This window comes from Podarcis raffonei, chromosome 1 (genome assembly GCF_027172205.1).
Source record: "Podarcis raffonei isolate rPodRaf1 chromosome 1, rPodRaf1.pri, whole genome shotgun sequence".
Classification (NCBI taxonomy): domain Eukaryota; kingdom Metazoa; phylum Chordata; class Lepidosauria; order Squamata; family Lacertidae; genus Podarcis; species Podarcis raffonei.
The window spans coordinates 3,776,447-3,791,595 of NC_070602.1; the positions used below are offsets into that span (position 1 = coordinate 3,776,447).

The 15,149-nt window shown below is 48.6% G+C and overlaps 1 protein-coding gene across 17 annotated transcripts in view; it reads right to left on the reverse strand.

Moving 5' to 3' along the window:
* The window catches only part of NIN (ninein), a 131,843-nt gene extending 118,355 nt beyond the window's left edge, over window positions 1–13,488 (reverse strand). For 10 of the 17 annotated variants that reach the window (XM_053386586.1, XM_053386331.1, XM_053386241.1 and 7 more), the window contains exons 1-2: window positions 13,373–13,488; window positions 12,574–12,646 (exon numbers count right to left, since the gene is read on the reverse strand). The gene's annotated coding sequence lies outside the window, so the exon portion shown is untranslated. Of the gene's footprint in view, window positions 1–11,934; window positions 11,946–12,573; window positions 12,677–13,372 lie in introns of those variants that run through there. The other 7 variants (XM_053387186.1, XM_053387018.1, XM_053386500.1 and 4 more) reach the window with 3 other exon arrangements.
* Between the last annotated feature and the right edge of the window lie 1,661 nt (window positions 13,489–15,149).

A 15,149-nucleotide genomic window follows, 5' to 3' on the forward strand; every position in this document is an offset into this window, starting at 1 on the left:
AGACTGCCTCTTACTCCCACGCTCTGGTGGAAAGGTATTAGGGAAACACCAGGTTTCTAGGCGACGGAAGAACGAGATGCGGCGCTTTGCTTCATTAAGAAAAGGGAGCAAACATATTCCTAGACCTGGAGAGTTGGAAGGGACCAGTTTTCAAATCTGTTAAGGTCATCTTGAATCCCTATTCTGTCTTCTGCAGCACTGGCTACCTCTCCCAATTTGGTGTCATCAGCAAATTGGATGAGCATCCCCTCAATTCCTTCATCTGTCATTTATAAAGACGTTGAACAACAAGGGGCCCAGGACAGAACCCTGTGGCACCCCACTTGACGCTTTTTTCCAGGATGATGAGGAACCATGAATGAGTACTCTTTGGGTTCGGTCAATCAACCAGCTACAAATCCACCTTACAGTTACGATACGATACAATAATCTTTATTGTCATTGTCCCATACAGAACAACGAAATTGAAAAAATCTACATCAGACATTCAGAAACCAACAAGCCTACTATCCCAGGCTGGTTAGCCCCCTAAAAACTCTGATACCCCATAATTCTGCTCTGGTCAGACCTCACCTGGAGTATTGTGTCCAGTTCTGGGCACCACAGTTCAAGAAGGACACTGACAAACTGGAACGTGTCCAGAGGAGGGCAACCAAAATGGTCAAAGGCCTGGAAACGATGCCTTATGAGGAACGGCTAAGGGAGCTGGGCATGTTTAGCCTGGAGAAGAGGAGGTTAAGGGGTGATATGATAGCCATGTTCAAATATATAAAAGGATGTCACATAGAGGAGGGAGAAAGGTTGTTTTCTGCTGCTCCAGAGAAGCGGAACGGAGCAATGGATCCAAACTACAAGAAAGAAGATTCCACCTAAACATTAGGAAGAACTTCCTGACAGTAAGAGCTGTTCGACAGTGGAATTTGCTGCCAAGGAGTATGGTGGAGTCTCCTTCTTGGGAGGTCTTTAAGCAGAGGCTTGACAACCATATGTCAGGAGTGCTCTGATGGTGTTTCCTGCTTGGCAGGGGGTTGGACTCGATGGCCCTTGTGGTCTATTCCAACTCTATGATTCTATGATAATTAAATACAATATACTCCCATAGAGACTACCTTACTCTGCGTTTAAAATCAAAATCACATTTGGATAGAAACTGTTTCTCAGGCGGCTAGTCCTAGTCTTTATAACCCTGTACCTTCTTCCAGAAGGCAGAAGCTGGAAGAGATCATTTCTGGAGTGCGCACTATCCTGCGCTATCTCTGCAGCTTTCTTATGGCACCTGGAAGCGTAGATTTGATCCCAGGTGGGAAGAGTGCACCCAATTATTCTCTCCGCAGTCTTTACAACCCTGGACAGCATTGTTTTTCCCCTGATTGTGCAGCTTCCAAACCCCACACTCGTCCAACCCACATTTTACCAGCTTCCTTGCAATAATTTCAAGGGCAACTTTGTCAAAAGCCCTACTGAAATCAAGATACACTATGTCCACAGCATTCCCCTGATCCACCAAGCTTGTAACTCTATCATGAGGCAGAGTTCAAGGACACTCCTGAACCAGGCAAAAGCACCCAACATGTGAAGCAAGATGGGTGAGACGTGTGGCCTAAGGAGAGCCTCAAGGGCCAGGAAAAGAGGCATGGAGGGGCACATTTGGGCCCTGGGCACAAGGTTCTCCACCCATTTCTTATGGCATGAGTGGCCAACCTGAACTGGCACAGCAGCCAGCATTTGAGCACTTCTGGACCACAGACTATCACTGCCTAGTTTGGCTCTCATCATTTACTTATTTGCTGATCTGTCGGGGGGGGGGGGAGTGGAATATAAATAAATATAAGAATAATAATCTACCTGAGGCCAAGCTCCTTCCCTCTCTTATAAACTCTGATCGGGGGGGGGAATAGTTTTGACAGGTGAGAATGAAGTTTGCCTCAAGTCTTAACTTGAGGTGGAAAAACGTAACAGGTGTCGGATGTGTAATGAAACACTCCGGTTGTGAAACCCACCAAATAATAATAATTATTATTTATTTTTTAACCACGCCCATCTGGCTGGGTCCCCCCAGCCACTCCGGGCGGCTTCCAGCAAAACACTAAAATACGATAACCTATTAAACATTAAAAGCTTCCCTAAACAGGGCTGCCTTTAGTGCCTTTGGGCTGCAAATCTTGGTTTGCTAGTTGAGATACCATGGTAGGCTATAGAGTCCAACGGAAATGACAATTAATATTCCAAGGCCTACACCATGGGTAGGCAAACTAAGGCCTGGGGGCCGGATCCAGCCCAATCGCCTTCTCAATCCGGCCCGCGGACGGTCTGGGAACCAGCGTGTTTTTACATGAGTAGAATGTGTCCTTTTATTTAAAATGCATCTCTGGGTTATTTGTGGGGCCTGCCTGGTGTTTTTACATGAGTAGAATACAGTGGTACCTCAGGTTACATACGCTTCAGGTTACATACGCTTCAGGTTACAGACTCCGCTAACCCAGAAATATTACCTCAGGTTAAGAACTTTGCTTCAGGATGAGAACAGAAATCGTTCTCCGGCGGCGCAACGGCAGCGGGAGGCCCCATTAGCTAAAGTGGTGCTTCAGGTTAAGAACAGTTTCAGGTTAAGAACAGACCTCTGGAACGAATTAAGTACTTAACCCGAGGTACCACTGTATGTGCTTTTATTTAAAATGCATCTCTGGCTTATTTGTGGGGCATAGGAATTTGTTCATTTAAAAATATATATATAAAGTCTGGCCCCCCCACAAAGTCTGAGGGATAGTGGACTTGCCCCCTGCTGAAAAAGTATGCTGACCCCTGGCCTACACAGTCTGTTATGATACAATGTTAGAGCTTTTAGATTATAAATGATCTGCCTCAGATGAAGGCAGCTTCCAAAGGACATGTCCTCTTGCAGCAATAGAACTGCTAGCACATTTGCAAAGCTAAGCAGGGTCTGGTCTGGTTTCAAATTGGACGAGGGACCCCGTGTTGAGATTTCTGCATTGCAGGGGGTTGGACTGGATGACCCTCGGGGTCCCTTCCAGCTCTTAGAAATCTACCATTCTTGTACCTTTGGGCCTCGGACTCAAAACGGGAAGATCTCAAGCTCCACGTACAGGTGAACTTAATGAGGCCTCCTAAGAATAATAGCATTAGCTCATCACAAATCAATCCTTTAGAGAGGATACTTGCAAACAAAACATGGTTATCGCTGCGGGTGGGAAGAGGAGGAGCAGGAGGAGAAGGACAGAGAGCTCAGGCCGACATGCCGGCTTTTGTTCAAGGGACTATCAGAGAGCTTCAAGGGTACAAAACAGCACTGGCATTGGACACTTTCCTGGCTAGAGCCCAATTCATCCCATACGTGGAACTGAGCACAGGGGTCAGTGGGTGGGCATAGATTCAGGTGAAGCAAGGAAGAAACAGCTTAATGTTTAGGGGAGTTTTTTTAATGACTGACGCTTTAATGTCTTTTTAATCTCCTGTTGGAAGCTGCCCAGAGTGGCTGGGGAGACCCAGCCAGATGGGCAGGGTATATGTAATAAATTATTATTATATTATTATTATTAATGAGGAGTAGCTTCTGGAACACGGCAGCCACCCGATCCCCTGCGTTTTACTCAGAAGGAAAATGGCACCCCACTTCCTAGATGATATGGGGAGTCCACCCTATAAAAAGTGTGATTCAGAATAGTGGTTTGCACACTCCACTACGGAAGATAATAGCACAACAAAATTGAAAACAGTCACCATTAACTGCACATTTATTCAAAATCCAATTGAGACCATGTAGTTTAATTAATTCGATGACACTGATGTTGAGCTTGATCCAGCAATAGCAGCTATTATTAATAAGTGGCTATTTTGCAGTGGCTCAGAATCGTAAATACAAAGTCACGTGATCAAAGGAAATAGTAGTAAGAGTGGTAAAATGTTAAATGCAAAGCAAAGAAGGCATTTCTAGTCTGTTCAGTCGTAAATAAGTGATTGAGATGCCCAGAAGATGGGAATGTAAAAAAGTAAAGAACTTCTGGGAAATGATATATAATGAGATGAAAAAGATGTTGAAATATACATTTATAAAAAAACACCAAAAGCATTTTTACTTGGTATTATAGGTCAGGACATGAATAGGCAAGATGTTGAATTGTTTTTATATGCAACAACTGCAGCAAGAGTATTGTTAGCCCAAAAATGGAAGCAAGAAGAAATTCCGACGAAAGAAGAATGGCAGACGAAATTAATGGACTATGCAGAATTCGACAAAATGACAGGAAGGATTCGAAACCTGCGGGACCAGAGATTTACAGAAGATTGGAAGATGTATATGAATTATCTGAAGAGCATCTGTAATCAGCAAATTACGCTAGTAGGACTACAAGAAGTTTTGTAAGGAGAAAGATATGAAGTGCTACAAAGTAGATAAAGAATAGAGATATTGGTTATGAGTTTTAAATGTAACAGGGAAAATAAGAAATGTATACTAAGAGATTAGATTGGAAAATTTCACCTGGCTTGCTTCCATGCCCCAGTTCACAGAACCATAGAACTGAAGTCTTGGAAGGGACCCGAGGGTCATCTAGACCAACCCGCTGCAATGCAGGAATACACAGGGATCAAACCTATAACCTTGGCATGATCAGCACCGTGCTCCAACCAGCTGAGCTATCCAGGCTCCTGGTGCTGCTTTTATAGGAACACAGGAAGATGCCTTTTGCAGCACTGAACCGCTGGGGTCCCTCAAGCCCAGTATTGCCAACACTGGCTGGCAGCAGCTCTCCAGGCAATATTCCCTACATGAAGATGCAATATTGGACTGACCTTCTTTATACCCAGCAAAGGCTGGACTACTGAGTTATGGAACATTTTGGGGCTTGTGACCAAGAGACGGGCTCTCTCTGTAAACGAGGGGTCAATCTCCATTAGCCAAGACAGGTACAGAACTCTTACTATCAGGATGTTTATCCTAATATTTGGTCAGCATTTCTTTTCTTTTCATTTGGACCCACCAGTTCGGGTCCTACCCTCTGGAGACGCAGAGTACAAGCTTGTTCCACCCTACATGTAGTAGTCCTTCAGATTTTTGAAGATGTCTATCCTGAATTCTGGTGCTGGAGGAGACTCTTGAGAGTCCCATGGACTGCAAGAAGTTCAAACCTCTCCATTCTGAAGGAAACCAGCCCTGAGTGCTCCCTGGAAGGACAGATCCTGAAGCTGAGGCTCCAAGACTTTGGCCACCTCATGAGAAGAGAAGACTCCCTGGAAAAGACCCTGATGCTGGGAAAGATGGAGGGCACAAGGAGAAGGGGACGACAGAGGACGAGATGGTTGGATAGTGTTTTCAAGGTTACCAGCATGAGTTTGACCAAACTGCGGGAGGTAGTGGAGGACAGAGGTGCCTGGCGTGCTCTGGTCCAGGGGGTCACGAAGAGGCGGACACGACTAAACAACTAAACAACAACAACATCCTGTCTGTCTGCTCTTTTCCTCAACCCTTCCTTGGTTTCCAGACCCATGATCAGGGCCGGATTTAGGTTTGATAAGGCCCTAAGCTCCTGAAGGTGATGGAGCCCTTTCTATGTCCAGCTCTCCTTTGTCAACAACAAATTGCCACTGTTTTTTGTGTTGAATATATGCTATATGGTAATTTATGGACCTAATAGGTATCTCAAGCCATTTGCACATAGCAAAATACATATTTTATCAAAGTAATTATTGAACTGAAATACAATTAAGAAGATGTACATTAATAGTGAAACACAATTAACAAGAAGTATATTGGGGGGGCGCAAGAGAGTGGGGCCCTAAGCTATAGCTTGTTTAGCTTAAACGTAAATCTGACACTGCCTGTGATCATCTTGGCTGCCCTCTTCTGCACACATTCCAGCTTCTGAACCTCCCTGCATGCAGAAAGCTAGAACATCAGGTCCTTCCCTGACTTGCTAGCTCTTCGCATGCAGGGGGATTATCACAAAGGGATACTTCCACACAAGCCACCCCAAAGCACCTTCGCTGAACTTGGAATAAATCCTTCCGTCCATCCAGCACTTAACAGCGGCTTGGCTTTCCCAAAGCCCACGTCACCAGACTACAAATTTAAAGGTTATTTAATGCAGACTCTTTCTATGGGGCGCCCAGGCCATGCTGGGACTGAATGATGACTCTGGAAGGGAGCAGTTCTTCAAAGGAACTGGAGCCCAGAACGAAGACAGCTCCCCCGTATTTCCCACCGCTCTCAATTACTTCCCAGGCTGCAGGTGTTAGGGATTGATTAATTGTCAAGTAGTCAGGCAATTAACAACCTCTTAATTGAGCAGTCGGGTGTCACCACATCAGAGCTAGGAAGCAGAACTCTCAGGAAGCAGGTATCAAGTTTGCAGCCTTTTGTGCTGATGGCTTGGGGGGGACAGGACCCCAAATCACTTCCGGGGCTGGCTTGCATATAGGTCTACTCTGAAGTCATGCATTCGGACAAGACTCTGCCAACCTTCCAAGATACACATGCAAATGTCACACAGAATTAACAGCAGTGTCAGCTCTCTTAGAAAGTCCTGCGTTCGATTCCTGCCTTCTCCAAGCAGGGCTGGGAATGTCCCCATCTGAAACCCTGGACAGCTGCCCTGGTCAGGGTAGGTAGATAGATAATTTATTATGGTGGGAGACCAGCTTATAAAACACACTTAGGGATATAATCCCAGAAGGAAAAAAGAAAGGCTGATCGCCGAAGAACTGATGCTTTTGAATTCTGGTGCTGGAGGAGACTCTTGAGAGTCCCATGGACTGCAAGAAGATCCAACCTCTCCATTCTGAAGGAAATCAGCCCTGAGTGCTCACTGGAAGGACAGATCCTGAAGCTGAGGCTCCAGTACTTTGGCCACCTCATGAGAAGACTCCCTGGAAAAGACCCTGATGTGGGGAAAGATGGAGGGCACAAGGAGAAGGGGATGACGGAGGACGAGATGGTGGGACAGTGTTCTCAAAGCTACCAGCATGAGTCTGACCAAACTGCGGGAGGCAGTGGAAGACAGGAGTGCCTGGCGTGCTCTGGTCCAGGGGGTCACGAAGAGGCGGACACGACTAAACGACTAAACAACAACAACATCCTGTCTGTCTGCTCTTTTCCTCAACCCTTCCTTGGTTTCCAGACCCATGATCTGACTAAATGACTAAACAACAACAAGAACACTTAGCTATAAGGGCCCCTTATGGTCTGACTATAAGAACCTAAGTAGAGCCTTTAGGATCAGGCCAGTGGCCCATCTAGCCCAGCATACTGTTCTCACACTGGCTAGCTAGATGCCTGTAGGAAACCAGGATCTGATCACAAGAGCAACACACCCTTCCTGTGGCTTCCAGCAACTGGTATTCAGAAGCACCGCTGCCTTCAACTGGGGAGGCAGATCAGAGCCCCCATGGCAGCTTTCGAGGTTCATAGGCTCTGTGTTGTCCCATAAGTCTTTGGCACTAGACAGTCAGCGGGTCTAAACTTCTGCTGAAAACATTTCCATTCCACCAGGCCTACGCAGGCCATTGGGAGAATAAATCTTTCCACAATTGTTAATTGAATTTTTAAAATTTCTTTATGGTTTTTATGTTTCACTGCTGTAAACCATTCATATATTTTATGGCACGGTGGCATATAAATAAATTTTATATGCCCTACGACAGGCATAGGCAAATCGGCCCTCCAGGTGTTTTTGAGACTACAGTTCCCATCATCTCTGACCACTGGTCCTGTTAGCTAGGGATGATGGGAGTTGTAGTCCCAAAACATCTGGAGGGCCGAGTTGGCCTATGCCTGCCGTACAAGGACATTGCTCAGTGGTTAGATCTACCTGGCATCTCCAAGAAGGGCTGGGAAGCCCCCTGCCTGAAAACTTGGAGAGCCTCTGCCAGTCCGTGTAGGCAATATTGAGCCAGATGGAGCCATGGTCTTACTTGGAATAAGGAAAAGGTCCCCTCGCTTCAGTTCAGAAACCAAACACCTCCTCACCTGCCTTGCAAAACCTGCCACCCTTCTATGAACTGCCACACCTGCCCCTCAAGCAGCGACTAGATTGCCTCTCCTGGGCTGTGAAAAGCTGTCAATCTCGACAGATCAAAGGGGCAAGTTGGGCCAAGGTTTTTTTATTATAATTATTCCGGTCAGTTGATAACCTTACATCCTACTCACATGGGAGGAAACAGCTGGGGGGGAGGGGGGAGAGAATGAACTCCAGGTAGGAATGGCTGGGGAGGGGGAATATCCTCTGTCTGAAACCTTGGAGAGCTGCTGCCAGTCAGTGTAGGCATGTACAACAGGTAGATCACGATCTACCGGTAGATCGCGGGGGTGTTCCAGGTAGATCAACAACTCCAGAAAAGCTCAACAACTCTGGGTCACCCTCCCCAAAAGATCAACAACTCTTGGCAATGACAATGAGTAGATCACTGCCAGTTTTTTATAGTGGGAGTAGATCGCAGTCTCTTGGGAGATGGACTTGCCTGGTGGGCTATACTGAGCTAAATGGGCTCTTGCTCTGACTTGCTATGCCCCTAGAGACATCACCTTGCCAACAAAGGTCCGTATAGTTAAAGCTGTGGTTTTCCCAGTAGTGATGTATGGAAGTGAGAGCTGGACCACAAAGAAGGCCGATCGCCGAAGAATTGATGCTTTTGAATTATGGTGCTGGAGGAGACTCTTGAGAGTCCCATGGACTGCAAGAAGATCAAGCCTCTCCATTCTGAAGGAAATCAGCCCTGAGTGCTCCCTGGAAGGACAGATCCTGAAACTGAGGCTCCAAGACTTTGGCCACCTCCTGAGAAGAGAAGACTCCCTCGAAAAGACCCTGATGTTGGGAAAGATGGAGGGCACAAGGAGAAGGGGACGGCAGAGGACGAGATGGTGGGACAGTGTTCTTGAAGCTACCAGCATGAGTTTGACCAAACTGCGAGAGGCAGTGGAAGACAGGAGTGCCTGGCGTGCTCTGGTCCAGGGGGTCACGAAGAGGCGGACACGACTAAACAACAACAGCTCCACCCACATAAGGGCAGACCTTGAAGACCCCAAATAGTAATCAAGCGCAACATTTTGAAGTCGGAATCATTAGCAGACCTACAGGCAGCACATTTAAACTTCCTTCCACTGGTGCTCAGATTTGAACATAGCAGCACTGAAGATGCTCCTTGGTTCTTTTTAGAAATCTGTCCTATTTCAATCACATCCCACTTTTCCTCTAAAGCTTGGGCCCAAACGTGTACCTCCAGCTGTTGTTGGACTACAAATCCCATCATCCCTAGCTAGCAGGACCAGGAGTCATGACTCTGATGGGAACTGTAGTCCAAAAACAGCTGGAGACTCAAGTTTGGGAAGCCCTGCTCTAAGGAGCCCAAAAGTGGTACCCGTAATCTCTCCTCCCCTTCAACGTCACAACGACCCTGTGAGGTAGGTTAGTCTGAGCGCAAGGGACTGGCTTGGTTGCGCATCAGAGTCCCAGTCTGGATGGTAAGGGGGCAGTCCCAGAGGCTAAATTTCTGTGCAGTTTAAAGCATTACGCTCTGGGGTCACCAAACAAATAAAGACTAAGAGGGGGCGATCTTGACTTTGCTTCCCATCCATTTCCAAGAGGTGTCAATTTAATGGTCCGTGTGTGGAGCCCTTACGGGGTCTTCGCTGCGAGATCACATTCACCCGGTGCTATACCAGCTTCACTGGCTCCTGGTGGAGGACAGGATCAGGTTTAAGGTGCTGGTTTTAACCTTTGAAGCCCTATACGGCCTAGGACCCTCGTACCTACGGGACCGCCTCTCCTGGTATGCCCCACAGAGAAACTTACGGTCTTCAAATAAAAACATCTTGAAGGTCCCAGGCCACAGAGAAGTTAGGCTGGCCTCAACTAGAGCCAGGGCTTTTTCGGCTGTGGCTCCGACCTGGTGGAACGCTCTGTCACAAGAGACCAGGGTCCTGCGGGACTTGACATCTTTCCGCAGGGCCTGCAAGACAGAGCTGTTCCACCAGGCCTTTGGCCAGGGCACAGCCTGACTCCCTCCCTCGGCAATCTTTGCGGAGCTCTGGCCCAATGGTGGCCAGTGGCTTGAATTTAACTAATTTTATAATGAATGATTTTAGAGTGTTGTTTGTGTTGTACTTTTGTATTGTTTTATTGTTGTTAGCCGCCCTGAGCCCGGCTTCGGCTGGGGAGGGCGGGATATAAATAAAATTTATTATTATTATTATTGTCTCATAAATCAAATGCGGTGAGGAGCAGACAGCGCTTCATCGCAAGAGGGGCAGAGGAGGCCCCTTGATGGGAGACAGGGACACAAAAGGAAAAGCACCCACGACAACAGCCCATTGCTTTGCAGTGCACTCAAACCTCTCTTTCTTCAAGGGGGCTGAGGAAGTCAGTCTTGCAGCCGGCAATTGCCCCCCTCCCCCAGTCTCCCCCAGTTCCAAGGGGGAGTTTCCAGTTAAGAGCTGCTGAATTCAATGGGTCTTACTCCCAGGCAAGCAAGGTTTAGGATCCCAGCCTTAAAAAAACCCCGAAGGGAATTTGTGAAACAGGCTTGCTCCTCCGAAGACTAGCCAAGGACAAAGTTGCGTGGAAAGCAGGCCGCAACTGCAGCTGGAATTTTGTTGGCCAAAAATTGGAAATCACAAGAAGCCCCAACAGTGGAGGAATGGCAGATGAAGATGATGGACTTTTGAGAGCTAGCTGACCTGACTGGAAGAGTCCGCGACCAGAAGGAGGAGGAGGAATGGAAGAAATTTAAAGACTATTTAGCTAAATAAGTTAAGATAACTTAAATAGAAATACTTGCGAATATCAGATAGGCCTAGGATTTCAATATGTGATGTTGCAGAATAATAAGTTTAAAGTTAAAACGAAAAGAAAGAAAGATGTTAATTGACTAAGTAAATTTTATGGGAAAATAGTTTTGGAAAACTGCTACAATGATTTATATGGAAACTCAGCCACAATGTTAACAAAAGTGGAACTACTACAGTCAAGATAAATGTTTGTTTATTTGTTTGTCTGTTTTTGGTGTTCTTTTTCTATTTGTTTGTTATAAATTTGGAAAGCTAATAAAAAAAAACTGGAGAAAAAAGTTGCATGGAAAGCATCAGAAATTTATGGTCGTAGCCTCCGAACACAAGTGAGTGTCTTGAATATTTAAGGCACTCCAGCATTGTAAGAGGGGTCTTTCAACAGCAAGCCCTCCCGCTAATCAGGAAGCAGGCTGGGGGCGTGGAGAGACAATGTGCCCATCGGTTTTTATTTTGCGAAAAGAGAAAGGAAATTACACATGGGTTGCGTGGGGCAATAACTCGCCGAATCGCCGGCTGGAAGGCCTCATAAAGGCTCCCTGTCCCTGAATTGTGAAGGTGAGCGTCAAGCTTGATTGGGGGGTGGGAGGGAGCAGTCGGGGAGGGGGGCGTTCATAATAAACAGCAACCCTGCCTGTCCTGCAAGCTCCACTTTTGTCCAGTGATGGCAATTACGTAATTGGCGAGCTCGGCACCGTGTACCTTCTGAAAAATCTTTTGTTCGGCAGCCCACCAGCACAGAAGAGACGGACAAAACATTGAGCATCGAATGAGGAAGCTGCAAACATATGCTTCAAGTTGCAACCTTTAAAAAATTTAGTTTGACAAGGAAGGCGGGATACCGGAAAAGCAAATTCACACCAATACACGTTTCTGCAGCCGGTCTCCTTTAAGTCGCTCCTCTTAGCAGCTCCAGCTCCAGGCAGTTAAAATAAAAATAAATGACGGTAGCTCAAACTCTGGGGGACCACCAGGCAAAAGAAGACAAACCTTAATAGCCAGGACGTTTCCTGCTGTCCCTCCTCATCTCAGCTCTTGGAAGCAAGTGTCTTCCTGGCCACTTCTAAACCTGGGAGGAATTCAAGTCCCCCCCCCTTTCTGAACTGCCAGACAACAGATGATGCTCCCTCCCCACTTACTTAAAGCGAGAAGTATCCCAGATTCTCCTGCCCGTCTGAAACCCCCTCCTCAGCTACAGCATCCGCGAGTTTCCAGGAATCCTGCACCGCCTCTAGCCGGCGCATGCAAACCAACGCCGGGCGCCAAGAAACTTTTTTTTCTGCAAAAAGCAGACCCAAAACAAAAGCAGGCTTTGCAAGGGAACGGATTTCCCGGTCTCACTTCATCTCTCTCTCTCTGCCTTCAAGGCCGGGGGTGGGGGGGGGGCGAGCAGCCTTTGGCTCGCCGAGAAACAATGAAGCCGGCGAGACCCCCCCCCTCTTCCCTCCCTCTCTCCATTGTCCAAGGCGAGTGAAAGGCAGGCGGGGGAGAGGGAGAGCGTGAAAGGGAAAGTGGGAGGCAGGTGCTGAGAAGAAGACATCCTCGCGGGGGGGGGGGATGGATGCTAAAGCCGGCTGGTGAAAGCGAAAGTCCGCCGCTAAGGAAAGTGGCTCCCAGTCCCGGAGAAGCCCCCCCGCCCCCATTCCCGGGGAGAGAGAGAAAGGGGCTCCCTCCGGACAGAGTTTTCCCCCAAGGGGGGTGACCCCAAATGACCTGGCTGCAAAGGAAGACCAGCCACGCCACCCACCCATCAGACAGACGGACAGACAGCAACTCACCTGCCCAGGGAATGGCACGGCACGGCACGGCACGGCTCGCCACCCTCTTCTTCCTCCGCCGCTTTCTGCAAGCCTGCAAGCGGAGCCCCCCAAAAGCGGCTTTTGTTAGCAACCCCAGATGCGCTCGGGGGTCCTCGGCGTTTGCATGGCGGAGGGGCCGCCCCTCCCCCGGCCCCGCCTCCAGCCCCTCCCCCTCGGAAGGACTTCCCCCTCCCCAAACATCCCCCCCCAGGAACCCCCTCCCACTGATGTCCAGTAAGATTTATGAAACGTGTACACCGCACGTGAGAACGCGACTGACCCGGAGTGCTTTCCTTCCCTCCCTACTGCATCAGACTAGCCCCATCTCTGGAAAGATACCCCCCCAAATCAGCAACCCCCCCAACCCACAACAGCTTCCTCCAGGGTGAACACCCCCCCTCTCTCCTGGTCTGCAACCCTCCCCTCTCCGGCTCCCGGAGCATCTCAGCATCCACGCAACGCACCCCCGTTTTGCCAGTGGCCCCCCCAACCCCGAACCCCGCTATTCTGCAAGCAAGCAGCCTCCCCACCCCCGTAGATCCTGCCCTCCGGAGCGCCCCCGGAGCATGCACGATGACAGCAAGAGCCCCCCCTCTCCAAATATCCCCGCCCCACTTTGCCTTAAAGACAAGACAGGCTTTTTTGGGGGGGTCCACCTGCTTCAAATGAGCCCCCCCAGCCCTTGCGCCCCGCGCCCCGCTTTTGCCCCCCTGCTCTCCAGCCCCCTCTAGCGGCCGGGCAGCGCAGCGCAGCGCCTTCCGGAGCCTGCCTGCCTTACCTGCGTCAAGGTCCCGGGCGGCTCCTCGGCGCCGGGAGCATCGCTTAGCCCGGCCGCCGCTGCCGCTCTTCCCCCGCCATGGCCGGAGCCGAGCAACGGCGCAGGGAGAAGGAGGCGGAGCGCCAGAAGCAGGCCGGGAAGGAGGAGGAGGAGAGCCCGCCCGGCAGAGACCTCCCCTCGACCCCGGAGCAGCGGGCGGGCCCGGCTGGCAGGCAGAGGGAGGCAGCGGCCTCAGGCGGCCGCTCGGGGAGGGTCCCTCGCCGGCATCCTCCGCTGCCGCCTTGAAATGCGGACCGGTTTAATTCTACATCTTTAGGGGGGGGGGGATAGGTTTTAGTTAAAGCCATGGTTTTCCCAAAAGCAGAGACATCACCTTGCCAACAAAGGTCCGTATAGTTCAAGCTATGGTTTTCCCAGTAGTGATGTATGGAAGTGAGAGCTGGACCATAAAGAAGGCCGATCGCCAAAGAATGGATGCTTTTGAATTCTGGTGCTGGAGGAGACTCTTGAGAGTCCCATGGACTGCAAGAAGATCAAACCTCTCCATTCTGAAGGAAATCAGCCCTGAGTGCTCCCTGGAAGGACAGATCCTGAAGCTGAGGCTCCAAGACTTTGGCCACCTCATGAGAAGAGAAGACTCCCTGGAGAAGACCCTGATGTTGGGAAAGATGGAGGGCACAAGGAGAAGGGGACGACAGGGGACGAGATGGTGGGACAGTGTTCTCGAAGCTATGAACATGATTTTGACCAAACTGTAGGAGGCAGTGGAAGACAGGAGTGCCTGGCGTGCTCTGGTCCAGGGGGTCACAAAGAGGCGGACACGACTAAACGACTAAACAACAAGAACAAAATAGGTTTTAGGTTTGGTTGAATCAGTATTTTTACATTAATATTTAGTTATTAAAAATGCAAATTTAATTATTAAAAAGCATATCACAAGTTTTCTGGGGGCAGGCAGGCACTTTGAAACAGGGAGCTTTCTTTTTTTATAATAATAATAATAATAATAATAATAATAATAATAGAATTGAAGAGTTGGAAGGGACCCCGAGGATCATCCAGTCCAACCCCTGGCAAGAATGGAATATGCAACTGTCCCATATATATGTGTTTATATGTGTGTGTGTGTGTATACATATATGTGTGTGTGTATATATGTGTCTAGATATATGTATGTGTGTGTGTGTGTGTGTGTGTGTGTGTGTACAGTGGTACCTCTGGTTAAGAACTTAATTCGTTCCGGAGGTCCGTTCTTAACCTGAAACTGTTCTTAACCTGAAGCACCACTTTAGCTAATGGGGCCTCCCGCTGCCGCTGTGCCGCCAGAGCACGATTTCTGTTGTCATCCTGAAGCAAAGTTCTTAACCCGAGGTACTATTTATGGGTTAGCGGAGTCTGTAACCTGAAGCGTCTGTAACCTGAGGTACCACTGTGTGTGTGTGTATGTAAGAAGAACCTGCTGGGTCTGGCTAGTCCAACTTCCTGCTCCCACAGTGGCCAACCAGATACTTGTGGGAATATTTTATATTTAACTATAATAGTCAGATGGGGATCAAACCTGCAACTTTGGCATTCATTATCAGCACCATGCTCTAGCCATCTGAGCCACCTGCTGCTTTTATTTTACATTTTGAAGCGAGGGAAGAATTATGTTAGGGTTGGTTTTGGGTTTTTTGCAGCCTTTATTTCAGTGATGGCCAAACTTGGCCCTCCAGCTTTGGGGCTCCAGTTTTGGGACTACAATTCCCATCATCCCTGACCACTGGTCCTGTTAGCT